Below are 22,601 nucleotides of genomic sequence, written 5' to 3'. Positions count from 1 at the left end.
AGCTTTGGGCAAACCCCATAATCCACCTCACTTCTTTATTTGCATATGAAGAGTTGTTTTTCTGTCTTGTGATGGCACCAGAGAAGTTAATACTCATAAAGCAGAAATAACAAAATTACTAATGACTCCTGAAAGCTATATGGAAGAAAGAACACTCCTGATCTGCCATCCCTTATGTGTATTGCAGCAGCCAGTTATCGCTGTGCCAATGTGATAACTACAGGAAAACTATGCAGTATCAATAAATTTAAAATATACTGAAAGAAATATTGCTGAGTACTACTGAAGGAAATAAATACTACTGAAATAATTGGATTAATCTTTTTTGTGTATACAGAATAATTCATCATGGAAGTTTCACAGCAAATGAAAACTTATGCCTGCCTAGTACTCTCCAAAACTCTTCTGAGTTAAAGAAACATCCTGATGGAGGCTTATACTAATCTGATTTACATTCTAACTTTCCTAAAGATCAGGGAAATTTTCAGTTCACATCCGAAATTATGGTGCAGTCTCTAGTTCAGTTGCTTGTTCGTAATTAAAACTGCTAGTTATTGAGCGTGCTCTGTGGCTGCTGTGAAAGGTAAAGTCTCTTGTACATCCTCGGTATCAAGCCTGATGATCTCTTATTATTTCACCACTGAAATATGTGATTGGATTATAGTGCCTTCTGATACTGCCAGATCACAAAGTAAGAATTTTCTGAATGCTCTCAGGAGATAAATGAAGAGGGTAGAGAATCCACTGTAAATTATCAGTGACTGGGAAAATCTCACAACGGCAATTTACATGACTGCTATGGTCATGAGATGACATATTTCTTTTACGCTTATCTTTATTGGGTGTAGTGGATATGAATACCCTAAGGAGAGCCAAAGGATTTTACAGAGTACACCTGGAACTTCTCAGCATTTAGAAAGAAGAGATTTATTGGTTCAAATAAGGTCAGTGCTGAAAAAATGAACTTGGCATGATGTCCCTGAGAAAACAATACTGCAGCAATGAACAACGATATTCAAGCATGCTTTATATGCTGACTTCACTGCCAATGAAAGGAGATTGAATATATATGTCTTCCCATAATCACAGAGGGTATTTATAGCATAAATGCAATTTTTGGTTTATCTGAAACAGAATTTTATCAGCTGTTCTTTAGTGAACTCTGAAAGCAGACTGTGAATGAGAGAGACATAAAAACTGTCAGACCAAAACAAACCTAACAGCACAAATGATTACTGATTGGCCTTAAAGAAAACTGAGAAAAACAATTTTAATAACAAAAATAAGATCCTGAAGTGCTGTAACTACAATGCCAAAATGATTTCCAACCACTCACAAGAACATCGCTTTGTTTTTCCAGTGATAAATTTAGTTTTTTTGCTTGTCCCCGTTGAACATTTTAGTGATGATGTTGGAGAATTTTCAATTTCCACTGAAGATTTTGAAAAGCAAATAAAGTTATCTTGGCAGCCCCAGGAAAGCTAATGCAGTGGATATTAGAAGATGCGTAGAAAACAGTTTATATAAAGGTTGAGTTCAGCATTAATGCTGACCCCATGCCATTCTCTCCCCGGCAGTACCACAGCAAAGTGACAATACTCCCTGCAGCAGTCCTGCACATTACACAGCAATCTAAGGAGATATTTTAAAGGTTTGCTTCCTTGTTCCACTACAACAGCATCATCACTATGCATTACCCCCCAGTCAGGAGAGGCTGTGACAAAACCCATCCCTTATAATGACATGCTATGTATGTGCAGAATGAACGGACCAGGCATATGTTACAGTTCTAGCAAACCCCAGCAATGTCAGTCCCGCTGTGTTCCTACACTGAGACATTTCTGGGAGGGCTGGCCCTGCTGCAGATGCTCAGGACTTGTTTTTCCTGCATAGGGGTGATGTGATAGAGGGGATGAGATGGGAGGAGATGACCAGCCAGAGCAAGGTGGTGTCACCACAGGACAATCTGAGGTATCTCATGGTTCCTCCAGGAGTGAGCCATGAGCCACACTTGGTGTGGTGTCTAGTGTGCTACGGTTTAGTTATCCCCAGTGCTGAACACACCCTTATGGAAAAAGACTTTGGAGTTCCCATTTTGGAGATCATGCTCCTCTGGGATCCATGACAGGTCCTCTCCTCATAGCTGCTGCTTGCTCAAGTCCACTAAGTGAGTACACTGCTCTCCTCCTGGTAAGAGATGGTGGGAGGCAGAATTACCTATAATGATAACCTGAAGGAAGTATTTTATGACCCTAAAAAATACAGTTGATATACAAAATGCTATAATAACATGCACAGTAAAGGTATAAAATCTTAGGCCTTCTCATCATTTTGTTCCAAGTAGTTAGTCTTCTGATAGTATTTTTTTCTAAAATCATAGTATGTTGTTACTCATCTAAATGGATCAACAGGAAACTCAAATTAAGACTCTAATAAAGCAATAACAAATTAGAGAGATATTAGTTTCCAAAAAAATGATCAAGGTGAGATTGAAGTTTGCATAATTAAAGGAAAGATAAAAAAACATAAAGAAGTACGAGTGTTTGGCAAAGAGCTAACAGACTTACAGATTCCCCTTACTACTCAGAGAATTAACTTATTTTCACCACATAGAACACACACAATACCTTATTTAGTAATATTTCAAGAAGCTTTTTCAGCATCTGGCATAGAGCATAATTTCTGCAATGCCTTGGCAGCACACTACGCTGTAAAACTAAAGCATTATTAGCATGCCACTGAGATGAAAATAAATGGAGACGGCTGAAGAAATTTGCAGTGCAAGGTGCAGCTCCTGTTGCCTCCAGCTCTGCAGAGGATTCCTGCAATGATGTCATTCTCTGGCTTTCTGGTCCTTTGACTGAAAGTTCAGGCATTTCTTTAGAAAATTGTTCTCCCTTTCTTCTAAATTTTACTGGTCAAAGGATTGTCAGCCTCAAATGTTCACTGCCCATGACTGGCCCACAGCACATGTGTTGCAACACTTATCAATATGTGGGAAAAGTGTTGTGAATCAAGTCAAGTATTTGCACTGCGGTTTATGGGATTATGCAAGCTATAAGCAGAGAGGCTGTCTTGGATCAGACAGGCAATGCTTTCTGAAGCATCTTTAATGGCATGAATTGAATTGAATAGAGTCTAGCAATAAACCTAGAACATTTTTTAGCTGATAACTTCAAAAGTTGTTATGCAACTGATCTTTAAGTAAAAGAGTTCTTATTAGCACTTAGTAAATACCACCCTTAATAGTATTAACAAGGTCAATAAAGAGGTCAAATAACTATTATCAACACTGCTTATAACAGGCTAGATTTTGGTGGATATCTTTTTCATAAAGAAGATGAAATAAATTTTGGTACGTGACAAAATTATTAGATGTTATGATTGTTTTTCCCAAAATTTTACATAAAACATTTCTGACTATAATAGTCTATTCTAGAGTTAAAAAGACAAGACTAAGAAAAATCTAAGCCAACAATAAAATACTTTGAAATGAGAAATGCCAGTACTTCATGAAGTCCACTAAGGGCTTTGCAATTGCTGTTAATCTTTATGCTGAAGGTGCTCAGAGACTCTGGTGATAATAGCGTAAGACCAAAAGAGAGAGGATGAAAATAAAGAAGGAAGGAGATGCATTTCTAAATAGCCTTAGCAATGTCAATAGTAGTGGACTCTTAGTAAGCACTTAGAGAGGTTTTAACACACGGTATAAAGTGTCCATGTCCACTGGGATATGAGGTAAAATCAGTGGGCTGAATTATGTTCTCATTGGCATTGGTGTAAATCCAGAATAACTCATCTGACTACATCATGGTTATTTCCAGTTTTCCAGTGAGTAACCAAATAGAAATTGGTCCAATGTTCCTAGACTCTCTCTTCCACTCCCTTCTATAGAAACTACTCATAAATAAATCCAAGAGGATATCCATCTGACTGTACGTAATCAAACATCTTCTCCTTGTCAATAGCAGGAAAAAACAGCAATACCAGACTTTTTCACATGCAGTTTTAAGAAACCACCTCTCAGTATGAGAGGAATTAGTAAGTACAAATAGCCTTGAGGATCCTGTATTCACCCACCCCCCCCCCCCCGCCAAAAAAAAAAAAAAAAAAAAAAAGGCAATACTGAAAACAGTCCTAGAGACAGTCCTAGGTGTGACGGCAGAGGTGTCCATGCAGGGGAGAAGAAGGAAAGAGGGGAGAACTGAGAGGAGGCAGGAAGGACAGACAAAAAAGGTAGAGAGTCTGAGAAAACAGTTTTGGCAGTTTGAGCTGGAAAATGTGCAGATGCTGGAGCAGAGGAAGCCTAACTCTGAAACTGGGAGCCACGTGCTGCCCAGATGAACACCTGGGAACTCAGCAAGGATGTCTTTTTGTGACATCAGGGTATCTCATCATGCTCAGCTGGAAAATAAGAAGAAAGAAGGAAAACGACAGGACCTGAAATGAGCAATTTTAATATGAAAAGCTGAACCAAGTCATCTGACAGCATATGCGTTCAGTTGTGCGACTGACACAAAATGCCAACCTGCTCACATCTACCACGGTTAGGAGGTGGAGACCAGCTTGTTGGTGCTAACGTGTTGCACTGACCTCTGCTTCTGGCACAAGGCAACTGTCACTGAAACCCTGGGCCAAAAAACACGCCAGGAAGGCAGAGATGCCTGGTTCTCTATCCCATCATGGGTCTCCTTTGCTGCCACCCACGCCTATGTATCTTGGTCAAGCCAGATGCTGGCATCAAGCAACACCAGACTGACACTCTTTTGGGGTAATTTTGTGTCTTCTGGACTGTCTGCTGGTTCAAAGTGTGATTCCAAGTGCTTTATATAAATCTTATAACAAAAACACCAACTGGAAGGCTCTGAGCATGAGGAACTGGGATAAATAAAGATTTCAATGGCAGAAGCACGAGCCATTGTTGTGCAGCAATACAAGGGCCAGGTCCTTTCTTGGCCAATGCAGGAAGGAGGCTGAGGCCGCCGCACACCGAGGAACGCTGTTGTGCAGCTCACACCTTGCCCTGGCTGCACAGAGAGTGAACTAGCTGGGGACAACCATGCTATCCTTCTACCCAGCCGGCTAAACGGGTGAATTTGGTGAGTAGGCTATTTTTTTTTAATCTTACTGTATTTCCCAATAAAAAAGCTGAGCCCCTGTGGAACTGACTTACTGTTGCCCTGCCCTTTAGGTGGACATTCACTGGCACATAGGGAGAGCAAAGCACGCATGACACAAGCGAAAGAAAACATTTTGTCTGCAGTCTTCAAAAAGCGACACCACCACACAGGCCAGGCCCCTAAAACCAGCTTGGCGAGTGGTTGCAGAGAGAGGTCGGCTCCAGTAACTGTATTAGCATGTACCCGCTTCACCTTCTGCCACGGGCCAGCGATGGCCAAGCGAGGGTGCTCGTGGAGCCCAGGCCTGGTAGAGCCGCTCCGCATTCCCGAAGGGCTGAATCTAAGGGCAGAGCCTAAAACCCATCGGCAGCACGCCTTGCAAGAGGTTTGTTTTTCTCTGTGAATTCGAGCGCCGGAGTGCTCTGTGCTGAGGCCAGAGGGGTTAACGCTTTCACTCCTCACAGCGCGGCAACGCAGAACGCCGATGCCACGGACGTTGCCTTTTACTTTATGCCTTGAAACCCAGAGCGGTCGATCCAGACAGCCCTCCCTGGTTTTCTCAGCTCAATCTTCCTTTGGGGCTCTTGAATTATTGCTCCCCCAGTGTGTGACTGTCCATCTTATTCCTCCTTCCCTTTCCCCGTCTGCTTCCACTCCAAGAAACCTTCACAAATGCCAGCCAACAGAAGTGTTCAATCTTATTTCTCTAGCTGCAGTTTAACTGGCACATCTCTGAGATGGGCACGTTGCAGAATGGTGAATTCAAGATAACCCATGGTCCTGGTAGAGGTGGTGGTGCCAGCTGTGGTGCCACCTCTGTGAGCCAAGCTCACTGGTTTAAAAGTAATGCTAGTCTGAAGAGAAAGATCCCTCACTGCCAGTTCCAGGAGGTAACTGAAAATGATACGTAAAGGAAGATATTCTGTAATTTCACATGGGAAAATCCTGTTCCCTTCTCCCCTGTGATACCATTGCAAAAGGCAAGGGCAGCACTGTTTGGCAGAGCCACTCAAACCCAGTGTGGCAGGGCCCAGGGCCTGCTGCTGCCACGCTGCAGGACTGACAGTGTTCCCAAACTGATTGACTAATGGGCCTGTGCAGGCTGACATAAAGAATTTCTTCTCCTGCAAATCAAAACACTTGTATTCTGTTTATTTCAGTTTATCTTTTGGAATAGCGTTACCTCTTGTGACCCGATGGGATAGAGACTCTGGTTTAGTCACCCAGAGAACATCTAAACAGTTAATAAAAATGCTAAGAGCAAGTTGTACTGAGAAAAAGCAACACTGAAGGCAGCTGCCTGCCTTAGTGGTTCCTGAAAGAATTTAGAGAAAGTGAAAAACATTGTAGCAAATAAATTTTGTTTCCACCAATCTACTTTTTACTGATAATTTAAAATATGTTCCTTAATCAGGGCTCTAAGGGCCTATTTCAGAGCAACCATGGTCACTTCTTTTAATGCAGCTTTTGAAAGACGGTAGGATAGGTCATGTTTTGTTTCATCCTGAGCTTTCTTAATGTTCCCTTTTGATGGAAAAGCTACAGAGGCCAGAAATGGAAAACTCCTTAAATGATATGACTTTTCCAAGGTCTGCTGTCACATCATGTAGTTGACTTTCAGCTTTCTCCATTCAACATCACTTTGGCAAATGAGCAGATTGAGACGGTCACAGTGCCATGTGGAATTCCACATTGCATTCCTGTACAGTTATTTTCTCCAAAAAGTTCCAATTCCCCTTTTAAAATCATTTTTGCATCTGCAGCCTATGCAGAGACTTTGAACAGCTTTCATTTGAAGAGACAAGACAATTAAAACGCAAAAGAAAAGAAAAGAAACATTGGTTCAGAAACTGAGGTACAGAAGAACTAAACAGCTTGCTCAAGGCCACAGAGGAGCTTTCTGGCAGATAAAAGACTTGAACCCAGGTACTCACTCTGCAGCTTTACCATAAAACACTTTTGTCCAAAGAAGGAGTAAAAGCACTACAACTCTGAACTACTTAAAAATTCAGCTGAGATGACTTTTAAAGGGAAAAGAAATCTAAAAATGTCTTCTTCAGCCCCTCATTATCCATAGACTCCATTTCCCTCTGGTATGTTAGTGATAAAATTAACATTTCTGTAGTACTAATGTGAGCCCATTACTTAGTGGTACAACTTGGTCTCAGCCACCACCACAGATCTATACCAAGCACAGCAAATTTATTCATTAGATTTATCCTATATTTATCAATAACCTAGCTCAGAAAAAGAGTCAGTGACAAAAAGTAACTGGAATAAACATAATGAAAAACAAACAATGTAATATATTCTGTCACTCCAGCCTAATTACACTGTTTGGTGCAAATACTATCAATCCAAGTGGCAATTTACAAGCTGAACTCCTATTAAAGGGAAAAATGAGCTGTGCTGGGAAACACAAATCAAAGTAACTAATCAACACAGACAACACATTCAGAGGATTTAAGAGCCAAGGTGCAGTAGTCCTTTATTCCTCCTTGTTCTCAATTTTGAAGACCTGCTGTGATGTTGCAGTACATTATACACTATATCTACTTATGTAATGTTGGGAAGAAGCATGTCTCTGGCTGTTATTGTATTTTTCAGCAGCTACAGTCTGTGACTTAGATTTAAACACTTTTCTTGTTCTGTCATTTAAACTAGGAGCAAGGTATGTTGTCCTAGGCACTGGTTCCTTTTAAAGCAACTTTCTTCTTTTAGGATAGAGTGAAAGCTTAGAATTTAGGAGAGAGAAGAAAGATAAAATAGCAAAAAAATGATGCAAATCTGATCTAAACCAAGGTCTCATTGAGTGAATTGGTCCAGTAAGAGAAAAAAGAAAAAGATCTCTCACTCCCATCCGAGCATCTGAACAACACATGGCTGCTGTCCATGATCTGTTTCAGCTTGGAAGCTGGAACTGGAATCTTTAGATGCATCTGGTGTCCCTGGGGAGGTGATAGAAAACACTGGCAGCAGTGAAGGAAAGATGGTAGGAGCTATCTGAAACAGAAATTAGCCAACCATCCTGTCTACATTAGTGTGTGACTTCAACAGCAGCTTTAGGCATCTGCGTGAAAGCTGAGCCCTCATAGCAAGACATAGCATAGTGATACAATGCTACAATGTGAAACAACATCAATTTAGGAAAAATATAGCCATAATCTGGAAAATACTGCCTCAGGTCAGCAGGGAAGAACTTAAGACCTCATTACAACAAGAGGCAACATGCAAACATTAAGCTGAAATCAATGCAAGCAAATACACACAAATCTCTGACCACATAAATGTGGTCATAACTTCCATAAATGTTAGCAAAATATGATTTACTTAATCCTATACTGAAAAATTCCCTGTTAGTGCTGAGATGCTGGAGGAATTTAACCCTTTATGTGGGGAAAAAACAGTGACAAAGTACTACACAACAGGCCTACTGAGGGGGACAAAGATGTCAAAAACCCTGCCAGTCACTTTATCTGCCATAGGAGGGAGATAACCAGTCACCTCAGCCCCTTTTGCAAAGTGTCTCTCTGGGCTGTCACATTCCTTCACTGCCTAAAGATAAAATGGAGCCAGTGTCCTTTTGTACTTTGCAAATGGTCATTAAGCTCAAAAGATTTCTATCATGGGATTGTATTGAAAACAAGGTTCATCTCATGAAAAGACATTTCATATTTCTCCTTGAATTAATTTATTCTGGAACAGGGTCTAGTGCTCTGTTTCAGGGCCTGCTACTAATGACCACAGGCTTATTCTCAACCAGAACGCTGATAATGAGGAGGGTTTTGTCATAGCACATGCATGTGAAAAACATCCAAAACTCTGTTTCTGCACCTGGTGTTTTCAGAAAGAAATAAAAAGCATGGCATCCTTTTCAAACCATCATGAAGAATTGACATCATAGATGTAGCCACAACAGGAAGTTTCTTCATTTAACAGGCAAGGTGCAAAGCTAGAGAAATATACCCCTGAGAGTTTTGATATTTCAGCCAAAATTTTTATTGCCAGCTAATTCTGTGGCTCCATCTCTCTAGAGCCATACTGAATTGTCTATATTAGTATGTGAATCAAGATGACATAGCTGTTGCTAATTAACATTCACAGCACAGGTGCACTACTGAGATAATCTTTGGTAGCACCTTTGTCCGAGCGTATCTGCATATACTCTGCTTGATACTGTCATTCTCTTCAACTAAAAAGATGAAGATGAAAATCACAGAATGGTTGAGCCTGGAAGGGATCTCTGGAGATCATCTAGTCCACCCTCCCTGCTCAAGCAAGGTCACCTAGAGCACATTGCACAGGATCACATCCAGGCATATTTTGAGTATCTCCAAGGACAAGGAGTCCACAACCTTTTTGAGCAACCTGTTCCAGTGCTCTGTCACCCTCACAGTAAGAAGTTTTTCCTCATGTTCAGACAGAACTTCCTGTGTTTCCGGTAGTGTCTATTGCCTCTTGTCCTGTCACTGGGCACCACTGAAAAGAGTCTGACCCCATCCTCTCTATACCCTCCCTTCAGATACTTGTACACATTGATAAGATCTCTCTGCAGTCTTCTCTTCTCCAGGCTGGAGAGGCCCAGCTCTCTCAGCCTTTCCTCATACAAGAGATGCTCCAGTCCTTTAATCATCTTGATAGCCCTATGCTGGACTCTCTCCAGTAGCTCCATGTCTCTCTTGGACTGGGGAGCCCAGAACTGGACACAGTACTCCAGATGCGGCCTCACCAGGGCTGAGTAGAGGGGCAGGATCACCTCCCTCAACCTGCTGGCAATTCTTCCTAATGCACCCCAGGAGACCATTGGCCTTCTTGGCCACAAGGGCACATTGCAAGGGCACATGGTCAACTTGTTGTCCACCACCACTCCCAGGTCCTTTTCTGCAGAGCTGTTTTCCAGCAGGTCAATCTCCAGCCTGTACTGGTGCATGGAGTTACTTCTTCCTAGGTGCAGGGCTCTGCATCTGCCATTGTTGAACCTCAATAGGTTCCTCTCTGCCCATCTCTCCAACCTGTCCAGGTCTCTCTGAATGGCAGCACAGCCCTCAGGTGTATCAGCCACTCCTCCCAGTTTGGTATCATCAGCAAACTTGCTGAGGAGGCACTCTGTCCCTTCACCCAGGTCATTGATGCAAAAGTTGAATAAGACTGGACCCAGTATTGACCTCTCGGATACACCACTAACTACAGGCCTCCAGCCAGACTTTGCACTACTGATCACAACCCTCTGAGCTCTGTCTTTCAGCCAGTTCTCAATCTGCCTCTCACTGACCACTCCTCTAGCCTGCAATTCCTGAGCTTACTGGTGAGGATGTTCTGGGAGACAGTGTCAAAAGCCTTACTGAATACTGCGCTCCTCCCATCTACGACTCTCTCCTTCATCTTAACCTCCTGAGTTCATGTCTGCTCTTAAAAACTGGTGCATTCAAGGTGCCTGTCAAACCCCACAGATATGCTCATTAATGTCTTTCCATCACCTTAACTGTTTTGCTTCAAGCAGAAATCTCCAAAAGTTTTCTCTGATTCTCACCTGGGCTATAGAAATTTCAGGAATATTCAAGAGCAGATATAGATTAAAGAAAGATGATCCCCTCTTCAGAGATTCCAGAAATCCAGGACTAAGCAGTGTCTGTCAATAATTACAATGACAAAGTATCTTAATTTCCAGTTTATATGTATTCTTACCTTCTTGCTCTATGACCTTTGGCAGTCACTCTGACTGGGGAATCTAACAGTCATAAAGGTGACTATCTTGTATGTATGTACCTGGTAGGAACAAAGAATAGCCATGAATACAGGATATTTTCTTTAACAAACAAAATATAGCAGTCATGAAGTGATCGGCCCAACATAGTCCCATGAAAAATGAGACAGTGTCCGAATCTTTAGTCCTGTAACTGGAAATTATCCTGCCCTTTCGAGACACTCAGGCACTTGTCTTGAGACTTTCTTGAATCCTGAAGATGTTATATAATCCTCCAGGATAACCCAGTCTGGATTTTTCCTCCAGGAGAGAAAATTTGGTGTATATGCTAGTGACTCTGTACAGGTGGGTGGGACATTGTTCATGCACAGAGGAAGTGATCAAAATGCACTAATAGTCCCCTTGGTGTTGCAGCAACGTGATGCTGAATATTTTTCCCCATTGTCACAACCCCCCCCAAGCAGTCCCAAGTCTTTCTGATGACTCCCTGCACTTTTACCTTTTCCCAAGTGTTTTACTAACTACTTTCTGTACTAGTCTGTGCAAGTTCAAGGATCTGAATTTCTGGTAACTAAGTCAATCTTTAGTGAATACTGATTTTGCTTCCCCAGATTTATGAAGGACCTAGCAGAGAAAAGTTAGCTGGGATAGTGAACTACTGTTCCCTATTTATCAGTAGCCCCTCAAGGCTGAAACTGCTTGCTAGAGCATTAGCTGATAAGCCAAAAGGGAGATGAGGTTCAGAGGAAGAATTACCACGTACTTGCCATTATTTTAGAAAAAGCTGGAGCTAGATTTACATGAATGTAATTGCAAAGTTCAGGAAACAGCTCCAAGCCACAGAGAAAAACCTTAAAAATATAACAGAAATAATTTCCTTTTGGAAAATAAAGGAATTTGGAAAATATGAACCCTAGTCCTACCTATAAGCTAAGGACTGTCTAGTATAGCAAATGACAGTATCTGTTCCAGCAGGTCAATTTTCTTACAAGCAAAAAGGCCACATTTCCATTATAGCCCTCTGCTGTAGTCTCCCCCCCCAAACCCACTGCAGCCTCCAGACCAGCTTTCTGCATGCAAACTGGAATGCCACTGTACTCTGAATAGTCTGATGCTCATGGTCCTTTTTGGATTGCTTTGCTGATTGTCAGGTTCAATATTTAGGTTTGGAGCTTTCCGGCAGTTTTGGAGGCTTGTTTACTTTTCCACTTGGAGGAATATTCTCTAATTTTGTGGTCTTTAATGTTGTTTCTGACTGTATGGGAAGATTACAGACCCAGAGGTCTTAAAAACTGTTGTCATTCCCTCTTTACAGAGAATCTATTTATTTATGGATGACCACAGATGGACATTGATTACCAGAATTCAGGGAAAACTAACTTCAGTTTTCCACATGATCTTTCAGTATGATCTTAACTCAGCGCTTGCGTGTGTAAGTCCAAGAGGTGGTATTCAGAGAAATAAATACATACATGATGAGGTGCTACAACAGATCAGTAATGTATAATAGGGCTCCACTCAGTGAGCAGGATTTTTTTTGAGATATGCAAGAGAAGTCTGGCACACATCAAAAGGCAATTATCTTCATATCCCTGAAAGGCCTTATTTAGCAGATCATCTCTCTGAGTTATGTTGCTGTCATGCAGCAGAGTACCACCTGGAATTTCCAAAGGATTTGAGAGTTTGCAGCCTTTAAGCAATTAGAAGAAGAAAAAAAAAAAAAAAAAAAAAAAAAAAAAAAAAAAACGTGAACCAGAAGTTTTCACAACTCTTTCTCATTTGGTGTGTAAATTGCTAACCTTCATATCTTCAGACAATATTACTTATCAAGACTATAAAATAGAATCATTGAGAAATATTTTTTTTATTTCTCCCTACTGTATTAGATACAGAATAGGTCTTAATACTTTTGAAGTGGAACTAAGGGAACTACCATCTTTGGTCAGATTAATGGTTCTGTGTTGTCTTGGATAGTGACCAGTTCCGCCATCTTAGTGGAAGACACCTGGAGGAGGCAAGTACACAGCTTGAATAGCACAGCCATTCAAGGCAGTAATTAAAATAGCCATTAGCCTTGGACAACAGGTTACAAGTCAGCACATGCCTGCTTTACTTCCATGTGGACATATTTTGCTTATACTCGAGGAGATAGGGACTGGCTGCTTAAGCCCGAAGAATGAAATCCTGCCTTGTATTTGGACCACCAGCTATGCTGGGGCATGACATCCCCTTCAGGCCATTTTTGTATCTTGGGCCCACCGTTTCCTCATCTCAGAGGAACAGCAAAGTCTAGCACCAACCCTTGTGCTGTTGAGCAAAAACAGGTTGATGTGAGCTGCAAGAAGAGAGAAATCTCTACTCTAGGAGAGCGACAGCCTGGCATTAGGGGTTACTATGTGTTAGAGATGTGAAAAGGGAGGAAGTTTTCAGAGGGAAAGGGGAGAGAAAAAAAAGGAGAGAGGAAGAAAATCCTGCATCACTGCTGATCCCTTCCAGCATCAAGAACCCTTCAACAGTCCCAATCCTTCTCAAAGGTGAAGGCAAAAATTCAAAAGCATTGGTTGAAATGAGGCATTTCTATTCTCTCAGGACAGGCTGGTGTCTTACATAAGCATTGAATCCATGCAATAACATAGTTTATGTCATTAGTAATTAACAAAGCCTTAGATAATCTGTGGAAAATCCAGTTTTAAGATCAACTAATTCAAGTTTAAACAGTTCTCACGTGTCACAGGCTATCCGGAGAGATTTCTTTAAAAAACAAACTGTTCAAGTCTGAAAGTTGGGTGGAAGGGAGAGGGGGGAAGAACTTTTAAGTTTTAAGTAATAAATTAATATCCCAGAGCAAAACATTTGAAGAAAATCTGGCTATCTGGCTTCTGTTTCCTTGGAAGAAAGTGAGAATTATTTTCTTATTGGAGACATATTCTTTCCATTTGTGCTCCCAGATTTATTCCCAAACTAAGATCCTGTATTCTTAGATCCCTTGCACATCAGGTTTCATAGCTGTACCTCTTGAAAAATGAAATTTTAGAATAAGAACTATCAAAATATTTCTTCTCAGTTATTCCCATAAGCACTGCATTATTCCCCCAGGGAAATTTTACAAGAGAAAGAATTCAGCCTGCTCACAGAATACATTAAAGTGAGAACATAATCCACAACTGATGCTCCTTGTTGCTTGTTTTCATTGACTGAGCACACATCAGACCAGTGCATTTGGCAGCTAGTTTGTAACTTGAAAACATTAAGTCAAATAGTGGAGTGAAAGTATCTCACAACAAATCATCCTGAGAAATGCGTGGTCTGTTGGTTTGCAAGCTAGGAAGGGCCATCATACATGTAGATATACATACTTTCATTTAATGCATCAGTTCTGCATAGTAAGAAAAAGTACATTCCTCGCCATAAAATATACACAACAAAGTACTTAAAGATGTTGAAATTCAAAGCCATAACCATCTGCTTATCACAGACATCTGCTGCTTCAAAGAAAAGACCTATATGAAAGGTTCAGAGCGCTTTAGAGCTCAAAAGATGCATTTGCCAAGAGACTAATGGAACACATGAATATACATAAATCCCCAAAATATAACAATGTGCTATTTTCTCCCTGGAGTACAGTTAAACCAGCTAGATATGTGAGAGTTGAGGCGCAAAACAAAAAATAGAGTGACCTCACATCTTACCCATCTCCACACTGAAAATTAAACATTTTGTCACTCTCCAAACACTCTCGAAAAGCAATGGTCTTCCTCCTTCAGAGAGGAGTCTCGTGCTGATGCTCTCTGCTATTCAGTATCTCCTACTAGTGTACCTTCAAAACATGATTGTTTCCACCCTGCCAACTTCTTCATAAAGAGCCTTCCCCTGGCCTCATTCCAGGAGGTTACACTCCAGCTTTGTCTGAGTGTTGCTTATTAACTTCCTCACGATTTTGGCACCCAAGGTCTGATTGCCCAATTGTAGTCAAACAGACCATTCCATTGACTTCAATGAACTGGGGTTGTCTCCCTTAGCGGACAGTGTCTCCTTTCCTTCATGATGCGAGTATTTCTATCAGCCCAGAAAAGCTCTGAAGACAGAGAGGAAATTCAGGTCAGTGGTAGGGACGTGGGTGGTAACAAGCTCTTTGGGGCAGTGTCTGTGCTCCTCAGTGCACCTGGAATGGTAGGTCCTTGCAGTGACACACCTGCAACAAATAAAGCTGATGCCACCCTGTGGGTTTGTGTCTGGTCAGAGAGGTTAGTTTTGGAAAGGCTGCAAGGAAAGAGAATAGGCTGGTATCTCTTTGAATGGAAAGATACCAGGAACTCTGAGGACATTCAGATGAACCTATTACACTTCTGTCTCAGGACAATATCACCACTGGTCAGTGGAGATACTTGAGCTTTCTGGCACAACAGCCATTTTTCATTCACTTATCACACTATCTGCATATGGGCAGTCATCAAAAGGACAGGGAGCACTCCAGAGACAACAAGAGAAATCCAAGACATCACGACCTCTCTGTATAGGCATCAATAGATATGTAAACTGAATAAAGAACAAGGAGGGATGGTGGAATTTGGCTTGGCATTCATAAATTATTTCATGCTTTTAAGTTATATTGTGAAGACTAGAGAAAGTTGAACCCATCCTCTGTATTAAACCCCAAATAACCATATAGAAGTGATTCATATAAATATAAGCATGATCAGTGAGATTATTTTTTATCCATCAATCAAAATGTTTCTTGTGTCATTTAATGTTCTTGCTTGCTGCATGATCTGTGACCTCTTAAAACCTCATTATAAAGCATATGAAATCCCACAAGACCACGAGTTCAGCATGGTTCACACACCGCTTTTGGTATTAACTCTATCTGTTTTATAAACTTGCTTTCTTCTTGCTCTTTTACTTTGCACAGGTTTTGCATTTTGCTGCTAGCTTCATATTATCCTTGAAATAGCAGTAACAAGAAAATTAAGAAATGAAGCAGTTCTCCGTGTCACAGATCACAAACAGAACAGAAGAAGTCAGTGACTGTAAAAGCAAGGAGAGACTGACCAACTCCTGCACAGGTTCTGCTCCTCACACTACTCACAAGTAAAACATTTTGAGAAACTTAAGTTCTTTATTTATTGTGCCTGCACACATGCATTATTCAAAACAACACAGCAAAATAAAAACAGCACTGCTAGTATTAGGAAACTCATCTGAAATTTAGATTATCTAAGTGTCTTTACGAGGCAATAGAATATACAAAGTTTGTTTCAACAAAATGAAGCCCTTTACTTACACGGTTTGCAAGAGCTTCCAGCAGCTGGCGTCTCCGAATTATAGCGCATGACGATATGGTGCTTTGCTGAAAGCCCCCTAACTTTGGCACTGAAGATGACATATAACTCTCTGGTGCTTCAGACTGATAAGTAATTTCCTGATTTCCCTTTCACAGTATTCTCACATACGTCGTTATCAGTGGTGCACACTGACAGCAGAATGCAAAGCAGGAAGCACAGCAGTCAGTACTGAGGAAAGAGTTCCCTCTTAGATGAATCCGAAAAAAAAAGAGGAGTCCTTGACCTCAACAACTAGAATAAATCTACTGTATCTGTTGGCTCCTTTTTAAATGCATACTTGAGCAGTAACATAAGAGCAAGCAATCTGAGTGCAGGAACTGTGGCATGTCATGTTATATATGGGTAGGGTATAGAAACAGCGCTTCTAACAGAGACACAATAAAACAAAACCACAATGAATGTTTTCATTTTCAGCTTTTATTTGGTTCATATGTTTAAAAATAAAACAAACATGACAGGCTTCTCTATGCCATACCACAATTCCCAAGTGGCAGCATTTTCTGTTCTGTCCCCTCTACTTAGTTTCATTATATTCCAAATTAGGTCACTGTTGACTTTCTATTTCAAGGCTCGATTTTCTGTGAATTTCTGTATTTCAGCCAGGAAATATAACCCAGAATGATGTTTAGCATTTATGACATCATAAATGCAATGAATTGCCTGCAAGCAAAATGTCTTTTTTTCAGATTTTTTTTTCTCCTTCAAAAAAACCCAGTTTACTTCATTCTCTTTCTCACTCTCCTGTGGTTTACTTAAACTTGCTAAAGCTATTATAAAACAACAAGGCTTTGAAGCACAGCTGTTTGAGCAAGTGCTCCGTTAATTGAACAAATAGGGAAACTATATGTATTTGAAAAGCAAGATAGTGATGCAGATTAAAATAGGTAAATAAAAAGTTTCAGCAAAAAAAAAAGCTCCCTTCTCCACTGTAAAATCCAAAATTTACAAGAAAGAGAAAAGACATCATTTTGAACATTATTCATTCAATTCCTAGACAGTGAGGACAGAGGATTCTATGAGAAGCATTAAAAAAATCAGTATTATAAAAATAACAAAAGAAATAGCAAAAAGATAAAAGGAGAAGTCTAAGTCCTCATTCATTCTATTGTATTCAATTGCAGAAGAGAGAAAAAGGGAAATGGACTTAGAGTCTAAAATCAATCTTTAGAATATTGTAAATGCGAAATTCCTGCATTTATAAAATATAAAGAAAAAAAACTCCTCAAAACTTTTAATAAGCATTTCTAGTTTAAGAAAAAAAGTAGTTTTTAATGAAGAGTGATCTAATGATGTTTTTGTCTAGTATATAAAGTACTCTCTTTGTGTAGCAATGGACTTGAACAATCCCCTACACGTTTTAAATTTCTGCTGTCAGATGGTTTGGACTTTTTTTGCCATTTCTTTTTTTGCGAACTTTATTGAAGGCACTAAAACACATGTACAACTTCAAAGTTGTTTATTGGTAATTAAATTGCTTTTCCCAGTTGTAGCTGACTGGTAGCAACGATCTTTTGTATTGAATGAGAGAAGTCTCAATTTCAATTTAGTTTCCACTTATATCCATGTCCTTTGTCAAATACCAAACTCTTAAGTCTACAGTAAACTGATTTCAACTCTTTTCTTTTCAACTCTTCCTGCTGCTTTCCCCTCCCTCCCATTTTTTTCAAAATATGAGGTACTATCAACCAATATATATATGATGAATTTCAAAATGTTAACTTACTGATTTTTTATTTTAATTAAATTTTGTGTTTGAAAGTTTAGCAGTTTGGGCATGGTGCCTGCAACCGAGGTGATGCAATGTATGTTGGAGTGGGCTCGTATCTGGCCATCGTAATGCAGGCAGGGGCCCCCCGGTTGGCCCACGTTGGCCTTTGCAGGCCAGCGTCAGGACGGGAGCGCCCAGCCTGCGTGAGTGGTGCTGCACGGCGCGGGGGCGAGCAAACCGGCGCGTCCCTGCCGGGACTGCCACGCAGGTGCACAAGATGCACGCGGCACCAGGCGGGTGTCCAGAGCCCCAAGCCCGGCCCAGAGGCCACCTGCTCTCAGGCTCTGCACCAGGTCCTCCGCGCCGTGCAGCACCGCCTGCCCCATCTGCAGCACAACCGCTACGCTTCATTAGCCAGCATAACCCCCTGGCAGCCTTTGCTCATGTTGATATTCGTCATGGGAACGTTAACTCCCTTTTCTGCAGGCTCTTACTCCGTAAGTCCCCTTACTGAGCTCTGTGCACTGCCTTTGCTACTCTGCTCAGAAAAATCACAGATCTCTATCATCAGTGTTGCCTGCATTCTCATGGACTCTGCTGATTAATATATTTTTCAGGAACAAGTTCAGTGTTTCCAGGCTTTCTGTGGGCTTGCAGAGGCTTGTTTTCAATGCCATCCTCATCTCATACTGCTCTCTCTCCAACGCTCACCTTCCCACTGGCAAAGAGCAAGCTCTTTTTTGCTGCAGCTCCTGATACCTACAATAGTTGGCATCAACTACGATGACAGACTCAGCCCTCTTTGCTAAGCCATCAGCAAACACACCTTCTGTGTTTTTCAAAAATAACTGGGATTTTTTCTTTTAATTTCATTTTATGATATAGAGGTCTTGTGACATGGTTTACATGAGCAATGCTTGACACACAGGACTGTTTGTATACACCCAGATTTTAGAGGCAGCCCAGTGAATGAAGTGTGCTGGGAGCCCATCCAGCTTTCTATCCATAATTACAAGAGGCTAAACATCAAAAACTGCTTGGGAGCTATTACAAAGAGTCAATCCCTGGGCTAACACTAACCTACTTCTTTGGTTTCGAGATAAACAGAATATATACCTAACTTTTGAGGACCAAGTCATATTTCTATAATAATATTCTCAGGGTGGACCTCCAAAACACACCACTAATCTGGGCACCGCCTAATTATCCAAAGCATGATTCAGTTTCTACCCAGGGATCTGGCCTGTGCTGGTGGAAGTAACAGGCCAGCACGCAGCGCACTGACAGCACCGTACGCCCGGGCTGCGCTGTGCATTCCCAGGCGCCGACCCCGCTCCAGCCATAACACAGCTGTGTACGCTAGAAGCCTCAGAGTGTTGCGTTTTACTATGAGGATACACAATTGTGCCTTGCCATTGAAGACAGCAGTGCTCTTTGCATGCTGCTCCTTCACTGAAACTGTCATCTGCTTTGCAGCAGATTGTATATGCATTCACAGGCACATCAGGATTTATGTAGGAGTTAAGAAAACAGTTCACAAACTAAGGGTCACATTTATAATTGCAGTTGTGAATGTGGAAATGGAAGGCTGGCCAGGAGTCCAGAAGCTGCAATGCATACAGAAATGAATGAGACTTGTTGGGTGGAGTTTATGTCATGATGTACCGTATCAAGCATTTTAAAACCTTCTGTTTTTCTCTTAGAAATGCAGACCCTTATATCCAGTTAAAGTCTTGTTTTTCTCATTTATCTTCCAAATATCCTCCAAAAGATTGGGAGGGCTCTGCTTCAGTAGGCTGGGGAGTACTGCCTTGCTGGTGTCTAACAAGGTACTGCCAGGTACTAGCAGGAGAGAATGAACTACCGAGTTCTATTTTGTTCTTCCAAAATTAAAATATTCAAAAATTTTCTTCCAGTGAAAACTTCCAAATACTACAGGTTTTCATATAACTGAAGATAATTAATGTCCTCCAGATTCCTTTTTTTTTAAAGTAGAGAAACTCCATTTTCTAGACAGCTCCTTTTGTAGGCTATTATATACAGATCTGTGTCTATATATGGCTTTAAAAAATTTAGGCACTTCAAGGTAGGCCCACCTGGATGCAACCCTGTCTAACGTGCTCTAGGTGACCCTGCTGAGCAGGGAGGTTGGACTAGATGATCTCCAGAGGTCCCTTCCGACCTTACCGATTCTATGATTCTATGATTTATGTATCAGTAGACGTTATTTCCAATGTCAATTCACTAGACTTTTGCAAAGTCCAATTTGATTGCTCAGATCAAATGGGGTGATACTACTTGCACGTAATCAATAGGAAACACAAAGTCCAGCTTCACTATTGCATATAGGGGCCAGAAGGATGGAAACACTGGTTCCATGTCAGTGTACAATGACAAGGCAAGTAAATGTGAACTACAGAGTATATTTCCCAATATAGTAACTTTTCATTACCTTCAGATGGTTTATTTCGAGATAAACTATGCCACTGATTCAAAAAGTCACATGGGCTCCATGGAGGTATCTAAACACATTAATGCTGTTTCTAGGCTCAGCCTGGGGCCCAAATTGCTTTGAGTGTAGACACCAAGTTGCACTGAATCACTTCAGTGTGTCATGACTTTGTTGTTCTGTCACTGTTGGAGCAGGCTGCCTCCTGCCAAACTATCTCAGGGGTTGGAGCCCATGTTCTCCAATGCTCCACAAGCATGTATTTGCATCAAGCATTAGCATCAAATCACAGAACCATAGGAATAATGTGGGTTGGAAGGGACCTCTGGAGTTCATCTAGTTTAACCTCCTGCCCAAAGCAGGAGGTTAGATCCTGGTTAGATCAGGTTTCTCAGACCCATGTCCAGTCAAGTTTGAACACCTCCAGGGATGGAGATTCCAAAGTCTCTCAGGGCAGCCTGCATGAATATTTGGCCACTCTCAAGGTAAAAAAAAAACAAAAACCAAACCTTCACCCTTATGTCTAATCAGAATTTCCCAGGCTCCAGTCTGTCTCCACATTATGACCCACAGCTGGACAGCTTATGTCCACAACTCTATCAAAGCAAGTTGGTCCCTCCCAAGGTACTGGGGAGCACAAGGTCAAGACATGTAAGTGGTTCAGCAAGCTTAGGTCCAGCAAATTTGCTTCTATTCCAGAGCTAAAGAGCTCACGTGGCCCTGCACTGACTTCAGCTGGCAGCTGGCTCTTCAGTGCATGCCATAAAGCCTGTATTATTCAGAGTTTTCAACTGCATGCAGCATAGCTGACCTCCATTACCCCAAAGAGCAAGGAGCTGAGTATATATATGATTATGATCCAGAGGCAAGTTTGCACACCTTATCCTAGATAATTACAAGGTGTTGGCTATTGCACTATCTGATCATCCAGTCATTTGAATATAGTTATATACCCTGGAATCCAAAAGATAATATCCTATTTTACAGGTGAAGATCTAGGGCACAGATATGATATTGCCAGAGATCATACAGTCTATGCAGATAAGAAATTGAAGCTACATCATGAGGCTAGCATCCTAACAACTGGACTCTCCTGTCCCCTCTGTGTGCATTCCATAGATTTAGAGGACTGAAAACCACCCTACTATTATGGATCATTTTCTGAGGAAAGGAGCAAAATAACACAACACTCTTAAGATGCTAACTATGTAATGGGTTCCAGTGCTGAAGCTGAAACTGGGGGAAAATTAAGAAGTCGTAATCCTGCTGCTGCTGTACATGTGGTGGGCAGCTGTACAACAAATCATCAAATGAATGATTCTCCTTAAAATACAGCCTTTCTGACAAACTGCAATGGAATCCAAATTAGTAAAAGCTGGTTTCAAAAACCAGGAAAGGTCCCCGTGATCAGCACTGGCTGTCAGTGCAAATTCATATTATAATGATCAAAAGGTTTGTGAAGGTGACTATTGCTGTAACTTGTTTAAATTGCAGGCCTGGAAAAATATACTTAAGACATCTGGAGTCTATTTTTGTTTTGAAATTAAATTCATACATATAGAGAGCTTTTGGAATATTGAAAGACAAGATAGTTTTGTCTTGAAAGACAAAAGCTAAAATGAAAACCTTGAAATAAAGAAGTGCCCTTTACACATGACCCTTGTATTTCAAGTTTGTCATTTAGTTTGTAGTGAGTAACACTGTTTTAGGCAAAACGTACATATAAATAACATGTAACTAGGCAACAATACATTATTTCTGAAAAAAAAAGAGTATAGCATGGGTCACAGCTCTATGTTAGATGTGTTTCACTTCCAGATAGTTTTTTTCACATCCCATGTGTAGATCTCCCACACTATAACCCACAATCTTGTGTGCTGCATACCTGCCCAAACTTGCCAGGCCAGCAAACTTGGGACCACAGCTGTATCTCACTTAAAATGAGGTACTAATAGTGCTTGTTCCTGTGATCACAGCTAATACATGAACTAATGAATAATGGGCAAGAACTCTGGAGCTGCAAACTCCCAGTGAGGCTTTAAATTTAAATTTAAACACATTAGGAAGAAATTTGACATCTCCTTTTAAACCCATAGTGCATAATATGGGTTATAACTGTATGGGCTATATAACTTCTAAGTCTTGAAAACCGACTGACCACATCCTCAGTTGATATAAATCGGTACAGCTGCATTGACTGTAAAAGAGCCATAATTAATTTACACCAGATGAATTTCTGGCTCAAAAATGTGCAGAAGCATACATATTCCCCTTCTGG

General features: G+C 41.0%; 1 protein-coding gene across 3 annotated transcripts in view; it reads right to left on the bottom strand.

Moving 5' to 3' along the window:
- LOC134140345 (complement C1q tumor necrosis factor-related protein 7) overlaps positions 1-22,601 on the bottom strand; it is a 124,667-nt gene that overhangs the window by 91,357 nt on the left and 10,709 nt on the right. The window contains exons 1-2 of one of the 3 annotated variants that reach the window (XM_062575354.1): positions 16,106-16,489; positions 10,806-10,886 (exon numbers count right to left, since the gene is read on the bottom strand). The gene's annotated coding sequence lies outside the window, so the exon portion shown is untranslated. Of the gene's footprint in view, positions 1-10,805; positions 10,887-16,105; positions 16,490-22,601 lie in introns of those variants that run through there. The other 2 variants (XM_062575355.1, XM_062575356.1) reach the window with 2 other exon arrangements.

Source organism: Rhea pennata, chromosome 4 (assembly GCF_028389875.1).
Source record: "Rhea pennata isolate bPtePen1 chromosome 4, bPtePen1.pri, whole genome shotgun sequence".
Lineage (NCBI taxonomy): Eukaryota > Metazoa > Chordata > Aves > Rheiformes > Rheidae > Rhea > Rhea pennata.
The sequence above is the reverse complement of the archived record's forward strand: the minus strand, read 5'-3'. Positions and strand labels throughout refer to the sequence as shown.